Genomic DNA, 12,280 nt, shown 5'->3' with positions numbered 1-12,280 from the left:
CCACAGAGCAAAATGCCGGCTTTTTGTTGTTATTCTTGTCGTCGTCTGTCACTAGTATAATAAAACATCCACCAGGTAGTTCTTCCATGCAGCAACTTTCCTGGGACTTGTACAGTATTTTCTTTTGAATTTTTAGTGGGGTCATGGTCTCATCTACCCTGAGTTGGCCTTCTTCTCACTGCAGATAATCTCGAATATTATATCTCCTGCCTCTACCCTGTAAGTGCTGGCATTGAAATATGAAGACATCACACATAGCTTGAGAAGGTGTTTTACAGGATGGATATCATCAGAAATAGCTATTCTGGATCATTCAATTTCTATGTAGGTGCTGTATTTTTTTTTAGGCATGTTATGTGTGAACATATAGATCTGTTTAAGTGTATGTGAGGTTGTATGTTTTTGTGTGTCTCTATGTATGCATGTATGTATTATGTATGTGTCTCTGTATACATGTGCATATGTGTATGTCTAGGTATGTATGACTGTGTTTGTGTATCTCTGTGTGTATCTGTGTGTGTCTGTGTCTATGTGTGTATCTGGCATGGCTATGTGTATCTGTATATGTATATATGTGTGTCTGTGTCTCTGTGTGTGTCTGTGTGTGTTTATGTGTGTGTGCCTGTGTTTGTGTATACCTCTACCCATAAGATGAAAAATATCCTCATTCAGTGATATAACCTGAGAGAATGCCCTGAGGGGATGATAACAGTAGAAAGCCTCCACATACAGTCTGAGGGGAGTGCACTGCAGAGCAGGTCACATTATATGAGCAGAAGACCACACTAGACAGAGGCAAGGTGTGCCGTGTGAACAGACTAACAGTGGGAAGCAATAAACCACAGCAGAAGATAGATGGAGGACATTTCCCAGGAAGAACTACAAGACCTTTCAGACCACTCCTGGCAATAAAGTCAGAGAGAGCTGTGTCTGCAGCAGTCATGTGTGGGACATGTAGAGAAGACCCCCCAGCAGCCCACACAGAAAGATTTTGCCCCTAGAAAGAAGGCGTTATGCTCCAAGGCAGAGCAACTGAAATTCCCCACCTCTTTACTGAGGTTACCTTGAAGAAGTGAGCAGACCAAGCTGGGGTGAGCACTCTTACTAGAATAGAAGCACCATCCATCCATTCTTAAAGACTGCTAGGAAAATTTAACGTAAGTGGAATTTGCATCTGGCTGCCCCAAGGTAGGTGGTCAATCTTCTAAGAACAGGACCTCATAAAAACAGCTAAAAACATTGGGGCAAAGAGAGCACACAGACCTATGACAGAACATCAATGTTCCTCAGACTAACTAATCAGCAGACAGTCATTGACTTCTGAGGTGTAGCACCTCCAGCACTCCTGGAACTGGACTTCACCCTGAGCACAATTTCCTGTTCACCTCAGGACTGATTAACGAATGCTCCAGAAACCAAGAGAATCACAATGTATTTGTCTTAACCAACTGAATTTCATGTTTCCAGTCAACTTAGAATTTAAGACATAGTCATAGGATATATACTGAAAACTGAAGTATTTTTCCTGAATGGTTAAATGGACTCTCCTGCTGGTCTCTTCAACTGTGTTTATAGACTTAATTCTTCATTCTCTGTTTATCATTTCCTGTCCTTCCCCTTAATTTCCTAAGAGCTTACTACTTACATAACAAGAAGGGTCCTAAGAACTCCTTTTAATGAACTGTCTTTCCTTCAGAATCATTCAACCAGGAACTTAGGAATCACGCACCAGTCAGAGGCTGACTCTGGATCACCAGAACAGAAGAGTTCTTCCTTGGAAAGAAACTGGTGAGTTCTACTGGAGTGAACTGCCCCACATCCCATCCCAGCCAAAACAAGACCTCGCAATAATAAAATCAATGGGAGCTGTGTGAATTTGGGTGAGTGAACTTTAAAAACGTGTCTTTTTAGCTTTGAAATGAAATGGTAAACTTATCTGAGAATATCATACTCTAAGTTTATTATTTCAGGTAAACATCAGCAGCCTGTTTGGAACAGGGACAGTTCTGAACCTGTGCTTTCTGGTACCCAAGCCTTCCCAGGCCTGAGCAAATTCAAGGGTTCTGTGCATCCAATTTTACATCATTTCTCACATAGACAATTTTCAGCTTGGTCTTAGAATGCCGGTCACACTTTGATTAAACTACACAACCCTGCATTTCCCTCCGGATTCTGTGATTAGAATTCAGGCTGTCTTTAGTATGCATGGTCTCTGACTCTGTGTTGGGGTCTTTCAACCTTGATCCCCTCACTGCCCTTGACTCTAATCTACTGCTTCTACAGAAAACATCAACACAGAAGACATCAAAACAGAACACAGAAGCATAGAAATGCACTGAACTGTCTCTCCACCCACAGCAGCCTGCATATGACAGAGGGGGCTGACAGTTTTCTGTGCCCAGCTCGGCTAATTGAGCTAAATCACGTCTTTCAAAAAGTACAGTGCTTCCTGAGAATAGAACCACAGAGTCTTTACACACACACTCACACAATACTCACACACACACTCACACAATACTCACACACACACTCACACAATACTCACACACACACTCACACAATACTCACACACACTCACATACACATGCATATGCACACACTCACACACTCACACACACACATGCACACACTCACACACACACACTCACACACACACTCACACACACACTCACACACACACTCACACACATGCACACACTCACACACACACACACACACACACACACACACCCCTCCCCAATCACCAACATCATTTTCATCTCCCCCAATTCCCTACCCACTGCCTTCTTTTCAGAGAAGTTATTTCTACTTGGAGAAGATAAGGGAAGAGAGCAGAACAGTTAGTCAACCCACCCCAAAGGTTGACCTGAATAGAATCCACCATCTTTCTTACTAACTAGCATCTCAACCTACACGAATACAGAGGTGGCTTCCAATCAGCTTTGGGGACAATGGACAGCCATTTGGTTGTATGTCTAGCCACCTGGATAAGGGCAATTCTCTAGAATTTTTGTTGTTGTTGCTAGGGTTTTGTTCTTCCCCTATGTCCAATGAAACCTGTGTTAATTGTTTCCATTAGGAAAGGCTTCCACTGGCAGCCAAATCATTATTTTTCTGCACAGAAAACTAGAGCCGTGCGAAAGAACAAAGGTAGAGGCACATGGCTTACCCCAGAAAAGTCAGAAAACATACAATATGATTGATTCATGGCAAAGAATACATTACAGACATATCAGCAAGAAAAGAAAGCAGAAGTAATTCATAAAAACCAGGTGAGAGTCGGAGAAACCTACATATTTTATTTCACATGTACCTTGGGAATTACCAAACCTGCAATGTTCTGTGTACTTGGAGGTAGCCTAATATCATGGTATATGGCCTTGTGTCTGTCTTTGGCTGAATCACATGACGATAATTTTCAGTCTTAGATGGCCTGTCCTGCTCCTTCTATAGTGACTGTAATATTTTACACTCTGATGAACACTGCAGAAGAACTCCAGTTTATCCATATTTTTGACAATACTCTTTATGCTCTGATTCTGAGATGGTCATCACACTAACAGACAGGAAGTAGGTTTGTGTTGCTCTTTGCACATCCCAGTGACTCGCGATGTTGATGGCCATTTGTGTATATCTGTCCATCTTCTCAGGAGCAAAAGCTGTTCGTGCCTCCTGTCTGATTCTTAAATTGTGTTCGGGATGCCTTCCTCCCAACTCACTTTTCACTCTAGCTACTTCCTAAGCTCATCTTCTTCTGTAAACATAGTTATCTTCCAAACTGGTGGTCTCAAAAGTAACGGATCACCTTTCACATGTGCAGCAAAGTCACTGGGAGATGTTTAGAAAAATGTCAGATCCTTTATACTATTGGTTTACAGGTTGTTATGCATATTCTTAAGGGATGGATGTATACAGGATTTTGTGTATGTAGATGAGTAAACTGTATGTTATCTAGGTGGGCAATTATACCTTATCAATTGGATCAGAGGTTATTGTGTTGCGTGTTCTTTCATGTGGCGACTTAATTGAGTTCAAGAGAGTATGTGGCCACCAAGGAATTGGGATGTGTATGTCTGGCATGGTGGCAACCTGCCTTGGGAACTAGATGGGTAGAGAGATTGTTGCCAGGCTAAGAGCGTAGCCATCGGCGGTGTGATATGGGACAGATCAAAGCAGGTGAGACGCTTTGCTGACTGAGATGAAGAGATCTAGGAGATGTCATGGGGCCCTACGGTGCCAGATCTAGTGTGAGTTAAAAATAAAGCATATTCTAATTTTACCGCAACAAAGCAAGGCCGTTTTCAGCACCTATACTTCTGGGTTAAAAGCAAGACTGTCCATAGCAGAATAGACAGCTACAATTCAAATGACAGAGAAGACGAAAAACTCTGAGTTTATATTGACTTGCTAAACTTGCACCTTCAGGAAGTGGGGTTATTATAAAACTTAACACTGGAAGCTTCACTGTCGATGTTGTGTCTTGACAAAATCTCAACCACATAAACAAGACCTGTGTAATGAACACATTGGTTGTCATGCCAATATGGATAGGGGAAATTTTACAAGGCCCTACCCATAGGTGAGGAAATACAGAAAATCCATGTCTTTTGAGGGAGGGAGGGTCAGTTTCTCCAAGGAAGTATCCCCTTAAGTTATTCAAATGGTCAGCCTTTGGATACCTATGAGCAACACGTACTTGTAAATAACATTAAATGAACTCTGTAGGCTGTGTGTGTGTGTGTTTGTGTGTGTGTGTGTGTGTGTTTGTGTATGTGTGTGTTTGTGTGTGTGTTTGTGTATGTGTGTGTTTGTGTATGTGTGTGTTTGTGTATGTGTGTGTTTGTGTGTGTGTGTTTGTGTGTGTGTGTGTGTGTTTGTGTGGTGTGTGTGTGTGTGTGAGTATGTGTAAAACAATTGAGGAAGAAGCAGTCATGAATTTGAGAGGGAGTAGGCAAACTCGGGAGGAGTTGGAAAAGTAGAAATGTTATAAATATCATAGCTATATATGACATTCTCAAAAAATTAAGCCTGAGAAATGAGCAAATGTTGCTGTTGATAACTCATAGATGGAAGGAAGGACTTACTAAAGCTAGGACCCTTGGACTCCTCTGTCCATCATGAATGTTAAAGCTCTTCCTCTGTAATTCTTCTGTCTCCTGTCCCCTAACTCAGGCCATTTCTCAAGTCTCAGTAGTGGCTCTCCATCAGCCCACTGCCTGCTGCTGCCGTCATCCCCCTGCCTCAGATTCTACCCTCCCACATAAGAACAGGCAACAGTCTCCCGGGAGTCATGTGCCTATTCTGTTGCTCAAGTTGCCCCTATCCTTGATGCTCTAGACAGAGAGGGAGTCCTAGAAGAAACCCTTCGCTATTTCCTGAAAGTGTCTTCTTTCTCTAAGGTGACGTTCTAATGCAGGCATGACCTATATGTCATAGCATTTCTTCTGTTAATACTAAACTGCTACATACGAATCTTTCTATGGTGGCGACTGGCTGGGTTTACTTAATGTTTGCCTGCACCATGCTTTGGTTTGGTTTTTCTCCTCACCAGATCACCTTGTCATTCATCACTTTTGGGAAGATGCTGAAAGGGGAAGATGCTTTACATAGCAATGCAATGGCGGGGTAAAGCACATGCCAGTGATTGAAAGTTCCTTAAGCTTTCATCAGAAGAGCTGGTGTGAACATTATAGCCCCTCTCCCTGGGGTCTCATGTGATAGCAATGTTTGGTCTTTAAGGGGAATATCCCAGGCATCCTCTAACTTCCTTCTCAAAATAGGTGTGCACATGTCCAGTAATGTGCAAATGTGAGACCAGCTGCTTTTATTTTGATAGCACCATTCATTAGTATACATACAATGACATCAATGCCAATGAAGAAATTGCTAACCCTGTATAAATTGCTAACCCCATGATACTCAACTTTCATGTGTTTTTTTAATAGCAGTGGAGCTCTCACTCTTGGGAGGAGGAATGTGGGGGGAACATAATAAATCATGCCCTGCTTACCTGCCTAGCCATGAGGTCGAAGCCACCAGGGTACCAGGCCAACAAGGTTGCAATTAATGGTGCACTAACTGGGTAAACAATTAACTATCATAATTGAACAGATTCTGAAGCTCACGTCTAAATGTTACCCCAGACAGCAAGAGCCTTTGCCTGCAGGACTGGTCTCCGCTTCAATTTTGGTTAAGAAAACTACAATCAATTTCATGCTTATATCCCCTATTTGGATGATAAAGATGCCTCTCTCAGGGATATATACATTAAGGTATTTCAACTCTGCTAAGATATGGTATGCAATTTAATTTGAAAAATTCTGTCAAAACATTGCTCATGTGTGGCACTGCTTTCTGTAGAGTGGCAATTTGGTTTATAACGAGTCCCTTGGAGATGTTCCTAAGGAAACCATGCAAGAACACCAACTGACTCCAGTTTAATACGGCTATAGACAGCCCACAGGAAGACAGGGAAGACACCATAGAGGGAGACCACACTCCTCCCCACACTAGATTTGAAAGAGAACAGTAGACTCGTGCACACCAGCCCCCCACTGCTTCTCTAGTTGGATCCTTTGCGTAGATGTACAGTCAATCTCTCACCGTGTGCTCCTGACCTGGGGTTAGTGACTACTCAGCTAAGGGTTTTGCTTTGATGTACAATGGCACTCATTGATAAGACACTCAGAAGACACACTAAGCAATGGGTTAAACTCAGAGACTAGGAGCAGGTATTGGAGTGCTGGTCTACCCTTGCAGTAATATGACAGGACAGTTTTCTATTCTTAGAAGTGTGGGAAACAGAAAGCTTTGAATTTCTCTTCCATTTATCAGCATCTTCCTCTGTACCCAGGGTTGAGACAGAATACTCCTCCTTTCCTCTCTTAACTTTCTACCCTATGACAGATCTTTCAAGAAACACCCAATCCCCTCCCACCTACCCCCAACAGCTCCAGGTTCCCAGCAGAAGCCTCCCAAGAGCAGGAAGGACCTCTCCTGGCTTTTTTAGTTTTTTTTATTCCTTGCCACTCATGGCCCTTCTTCCAACCCCCGCCCCACCCCAGTTTTATCTCTGTCATGTTTATAAAACTATTCTGACAAAAACCAATTTAAGATTGAAATGGGTTATCTGACCTACAGCTCCAGACAACATTCCATCCATTCAGGGAAGTCAAGGCAGGACCTGAAAACAGCCTGTCTGGGGGTATCCACCATGAATAGAGGAGAGAAACGGAACGCATGCAGGTCAGCACTCAGCCAGCATTCTCTGATATACTTGGGGGCCTCCAAGACCAGGAACAGTGCCACCCACTTACATCCTGAGTGTTTCTCCCTCCATTCAATCAATCAGTACAATTCCTCACAGACATGCCCCAAGCTAACCTAATCTAGGTAATCCCTCATTGAGATTTTCTTCCCAGTTGATTCAAAATGACTTCAAGTTTGCAGTCATAAAACAACCATCACGCCCTCGAGGCAACCAACAAACTGCTACAAATGACTCCACTTGAACTGTTCCCCATGAGTACAGAAGAGGTTGGACACAGTGACACCTGGGAAAGGAGGAGAGATGCTGGGTAGCCATTGAAATGCCAGAGCACAGACGATAGAATGACCTAGAAGGTGAGGGTCTAGTGTCCCTAAATGCTCCTGGCTACACAGACTAGACCAGGAGTCCGTGTAGCATCTGCCTTTCTATCGGACATAGCACCTCGTGGAGCCATGGAGACTTCAAGAAGACATTTGCTGTGAGCTGAAATGACACTCCACCAGCCACACCAGCAGAGAAGACTTCAAACTTCAGGCTCCAGTCATGGAAGTTTCCATTAACAAAACAATTACATGGACATACCTAGGTAGCCCAAGTTACTCCTTGCACTGAGATTCTGAAACAAGAGACTGCTGCCAGACTTTCTTCTTGTAAACTTTATGTTTATATATCGGCCACCTATACAGCTGCACGTAGAGGCCAAAAGAATGTCAAGTCCCTTGGAACTGCATTACAGGAAGTTGTGAGCTGTCTGATGCGGAAGCTGGAAAGCAAACTGAAGTCCCATGAAGTAGTGTGCACATTTAACATCTGAGCTATCCCTTCAGTCCACAGCAGCCTCTCTCACATCTTGGAAGTTAATAAAGGCAGCTGGGTTCAACAAGGTCAGCCTGAGCTTGCAGAGTCATCCTCAGGAAGAAGATTCACTTACACCTGACTCAAGCATTGCAGGAAACAGGAACAGATGCCAATAGTCCCCCATTGTTTTAACAATTGTTACACTTTGTAGATCGCTTGAAACATAGTTCACAAAAATAAAGAAATGCATACAAGCGAAGGCACTACATACCAGATAGATCAGAACCTGCATTCCACGAGGGTCTCAAGTTATTCACATCTGAAACACCGAAGTGGAATTTCTATTTTCCCTGAAAACAATAGTATTTTCTCTCTTCCGTTTCTTATTCTGTGCTGAGCAAGCTGCATTTGGAAATCACTTGGCTCTCCCCCAATCAAAGGGTGTGTAAGGACATATTCCTTAAGGCATTTAAAACCGTGCTGATCTTTCCAGCCAATGGATGGAAACAAAGTTGCATGAAATGTAGCCAGGAAGTGTCACTGAGGAAAGACTCCTGAGCAGAGCGGTGGAGACTGCAACAGTTTTTAAAACGCTTTGTGAAATCTACTTTATTCAAGCCAAACACACCTCCACGGTAGACTCCCCCTTGTGATCTCACTTGGCTTTAAAATAATCCCTGCTTCAGGGGGCTCCAGCTCTTCCTGAGCAGGTGGGAGGACGGTGAGGAGCTCCTCAATCACTCATCTGTAAGGAGCGAGGGATGTTTTGAGTACAAACGTCATTATGCAGAAACAAATCCTCTTCTATCACATTCCATTGGTGAGTAATTATTGTGTTCTAGCAACTGAAGGATTAACAGTTCTGCCTTACCGGGAGAGCAGGCTTCCCCCTCCTGAATCTGCAGGTGCCTTATCTTTAGCTGAAAGCCTCCTGCTCTGTGTCTGATTCTAAGCCTTGCTCTCCCTCTCAAGATGACAACTTTGCCCTATGAATTAAGCTAATAATCTTCACCCTCCTGTAAATACATACATACATACATACATACATACATACATACATACATACATACATACATCTTAAGACCAGGAATAAGGGGCTGCTACGTTTTTTGCCTATTTCTCTGTTTAATTTGTTCCCCATGCACATGAAAATGATCTCACTGCTTTCCACCCAGAGACCTCGCGTAGTGCATAGCTAGTCAACAGTGTACTGACATTTCTACTTATTTTATCTTTCCTGACATCTCTACTTACTGTATCCTTCCTCTGATCCATGCCCAAGACCCTCATCTCTTTAACTCTGAAAGCCAACTTGCTCTTCTGCTCTCTGTTCCAGTTTCACACAGAAATCGGGTCTAAACTCTGCCTCCTGTAAGAGGGTTTAAGTTACAGTAACTGCTGAGTACAGGGCCTGAGGCAGCACAGGAAATGCAGTCCACTCTGAGGTCAGATCCGCCCTTCTCCTTGATGCCAGTGAGAACATGAAGAGAGAGCTAGAAACTTGCTCGAGGCGGCTGAACTGGACTGAGACACAATACAATGTGTGATGATTTAAAGTTTTTTAAAATATTATTTACAAGCTAGATAAGCAATTGTGAGCCCCGGGACATTTAGAAGACGAGAAATAAATTCTGGAGACAAAAAATGAAAAGCAAAAGGCAAATACATTTTGTGAACCCACATTGCTTATTGGGTTATATCAGAATTTAAGGCTGTTCTGTGGCTATCTCAGAGTCTGAAGATGCTGGATATTATCTTCAATTTACAACTTTTATTTCCCTTTCCCTGATATATTAAAATGAACAGATGTTGCCCTCAAAAGTGTCCTCATATGTCTAGTATGCTCAAGTAGAAGGTAAATATTCACCTTTATTCTGTCCAAGTTCTGTTGAAGTTGAGGAAGAATTTTGGGAACAGCACTTCCACACGCATTGAGTTTAACCCATTCATTTTTTGATTGCTTAATTCTAGCTTTCTTGTATCTAAACTCTGAATAAATCATCCAGGGTAGAACTCAGGGGGAGTGGCAAGATATACAGAATGTATGTATAGCTATCTCCAGTTAATGAAGCAGCAAACTCCTAAAGAATATTGGCTTCAAGCAACTCATTTACTTCTTAAGTCTAAGACATAGAGTTGGACCACATGCTCCCAGGTCTCCTGGCTAAACAGTACGAGCTGTTGGATCCTGTGGTCCTGGTGTAGACCCTCAATGTCTGCCAGAACTCCTGAACCCCACTTGTATATTCCAGGTAACACATAGAAAAGGAGGTGTTACTACTCTTTAAGAGGGACTCAAATTTCAGTAAGTGTTTTCTTGGTACTGTATATTGGTATTGAAGGAGCACATACAAGGGCTTTGGCATTCTGCAGATCTATTCATGAACACTAAAGAAAGAGTGGCTATGAGGAAACTCCAGATGCTGATGAATGATGCTAACCATAACTTTCGAGACTCTGGGCTGAGTGCTCAGCGCACCTCCCAGCTCCAATCCTCGGTCCGTGCTCTGCCATTTACCCTGAAGTGCTTTCCTTCCTCTGTGCTTCGAGATTCCTCTAATCCTTGCTGTATAGTTTTAGAACTACTTCCTAACTAGAATCACTTCTAATCCTTTCCCCCTGATGCACAGGAGGAAAGTTTCCTGGCTTAGAAAACAGATACATCACACAAGTCTGTTTGTTCCATTAGGGAGCATTCCTGAGGAGAAGGGTCGCCAGCCCATCCATGCATTCATTCAACAAAAGTGAAGTGGGTGGCCCTTTTACCTCCCTAACTGGTGTTCTGCCTATAGAAAATGTTTGACAAGCTGGGCAACCCTATGCCTGTAATTCTAGTACTAGAGATGGTGAGACCAGAAAGATTGGAAGCTCCAGGACAGACTGAACTATAGCTAAAAAAAAAAAAAAACAGGAAACATTCAATAACTATTCACGTGTACCAATACAATAGACAGTTTCCAAGTAAGATTTTGAGTCTCGCAATCAGATGAGGGTCAAGGCAACAAGAATTGTCTGTCCCTTCACATGGAGGAAGATTCCTGGCTCTTCCCAAGGCATTGTCCTAAGCAAGCCGAGCTGGCGGCAGGTAAAGCCCATGACAGGAGGAAGCTGTTCAAGGGCTTTAATTTTTATGTAATTTATTTATTTATTTATTTTATTGGACATGAATAAATTTATTTATTTGTTTATTTATTTATTTATAGGAATGCATTATCGGTGCATGTTATGTGGATGTCAAAGGACAACGTGTGCAACTTGGTTCTCTCCCTCTCTCAGGGGCATCTCAGGGTTTGCGGTCACCAAAGTTGGCCACAAGCCCCTTCTACCCGCTAACTCCAGCAGTTCAGGAATGACACAGAGCAGTGTCCGGATGGGCCACCAGTACCACTTCCTACTTCTCTCGGGACATGGATGTAAAATGTTGTTCTCCATGTAAGAAAATGTAAAATGCAAAATGTTGTTTTTCATGGAAGAAAATGTAAAGAAGGAAAAAAAAATCTCTCTCCAGGAGGAACAAAGCCTAAACTATAGTCTCCTCAAATCTTCTCTACTTTTGTTTTCCTTGTTTCATTTTGTTCTGCACAGCACATTCCCCAAAAACTATCAACATGCTGCCCTGAGGAAGTCACATGGTCTGAGTAAGTTCTTGGGGAGAAGTTGTTGCTAAGACAGTCTTACATCCCATAATAGTTCCTGAGTGCTTGAGGTAGCACTGGAACAAAGTTTGCAAGATGATGCCTTCTCAAATTTTAGGTAGAGATCTGCATCTCCATATAAATCACTATCAGTTGTAAAGAAGACGATGTATAGGTAAATTATCAAATAGAACGTTTCCTTTTCTTACCTTTATGAATCTTTACTAGTGCCTTGGTGAAAACTCCCTTGTTTCCATATGCTTATGACAATATTTAAAATGATCTCATTTAAAAAAATATGTTACCTTTTAGACTTCATCTGTGTAAGAAAGTAGCATAAGGGGCTATGTGCTTAGAGCCAGGCATGCTGGCACATGCCTTAGCAGCGTTCAGCAGTCAGAGGCAGGTAGATTTCTGATTTCAAGGCCAGCCTGCTCTAAAGATCGAGTTCCAGGACATCTAGGGCTACACAGAGAAAATCCAAATTTCTTAAAAATCCAAAAAGAAGAGAAGGAAGAGGAGGAGGGGGAAAGGAAGAAGAGAAGGAGGAAAAGAAGAGGAAGAAGAAGAAAGAAGG

The 12,280-nt window shown here is 42.6% G+C and overlaps 1 protein-coding gene across 2 annotated transcripts in view; it reads right to left on the bottom strand.

The window, feature by feature from the left end:
* The window catches only part of Nalf1 (NALCN channel auxiliary factor 1), a 522,611-nt gene that overhangs the window by 482,083 nt on the left and 28,248 nt on the right, over positions 1–12,280 (bottom strand). The window lies entirely within an intron of this gene.

This window comes from Rattus norvegicus, chromosome 16, assembly GCF_036323735.1.
Source record: "Rattus norvegicus strain BN/NHsdMcwi chromosome 16, GRCr8, whole genome shotgun sequence".
Classification (NCBI taxonomy): Eukaryota; Metazoa; Chordata; class Mammalia; order Rodentia; family Muridae; genus Rattus; species Rattus norvegicus.
The sequence above is the reverse complement of the archived record's forward strand: the minus strand, read 5'-3'. Positions and strand labels throughout refer to the sequence as shown.